Source organism: Octodon degus, unplaced genomic scaffold (assembly GCF_000260255.1).
Source record: "Octodon degus isolate 3935 unplaced genomic scaffold, OctDeg1.0 scaffold00165, whole genome shotgun sequence".
Taxonomy (NCBI): domain Eukaryota; kingdom Metazoa; phylum Chordata; class Mammalia; order Rodentia; family Octodontidae; genus Octodon; species Octodon degus.
Window position 1 is genome coordinate 1,078,967 of NW_004524741.1, and position 896 is coordinate 1,079,862.

Here is an 896-nt window from a genome sequence, read left to right on the forward strand (position 1 = left end):
TTTTTGATTCGTTAATTCTTTGAACTTTTTTCTTCATCTCAATTGAATTAATTTCTGCTCTAATCTTTATTATTTCTTCATGTCTTTGGGCTCTGAATTTGGTTTGCTCTTCCTTTTCTAGATGTTGGTGGTGCAGATTTAGGATGTTTAAATGTTCCCGTTGTGTTTTCCTAATGTATGAGTTCACAGCTATTAATTTCCCTCTGAGAACCACTTTCATCACATCCCATAAGTTCTGATAAGTTGTGGTTGAGTTTTCATTGAATTGTAGATACGTTTGAAATTCTTCTTTAATTTCATCTGTGACCCATTGGTTGCTGAGTAGGGTGTTGTTTAGTTTCCATGTATTTAAGGTTGTTTTCTGGTTTCTTTTGTCATTTATTTCCAGTTTCATTGCACTGTGGTTAGACAATATGCATGGGATAATTTCTGTTTTCTTGCATATACTTAAGTATGACCTATGGACCAATATGTGGTCTATTTTAGAAAATGACCCATGTGCAGCTGAAAAAAGTGTGTATTCAGCTGTGTTTGTATGGAGCACTCTGTATATGTACAGCAAGTCCATTTGCTTCAAGCTCTCATTCAGTTCTATTATTTCTTTGCTAATTTTTTGTCTGGTTGACCTATCTTTTGGGGGTAGTGGGTTGTTAAGGTCTCCTGTTAAGATTGTGGTATTAAATCATAGATTTTTCATGTCCATTAAGATTTGCTTTATATAGTTGGGTGCTCCCGTGTTTTTTTGCATACATATTTATGAGTGTTACCTCTTCCTCTTGAATTTTTCCCCTAACCAGTATATAATGGCCTTCTTTGTTTTATTTGATCATTCTTGGTTTGAAATTGAGATTGACTGAGAACAGAATTGCTACCTCAGATTTTTTCTGAGGTGCTGG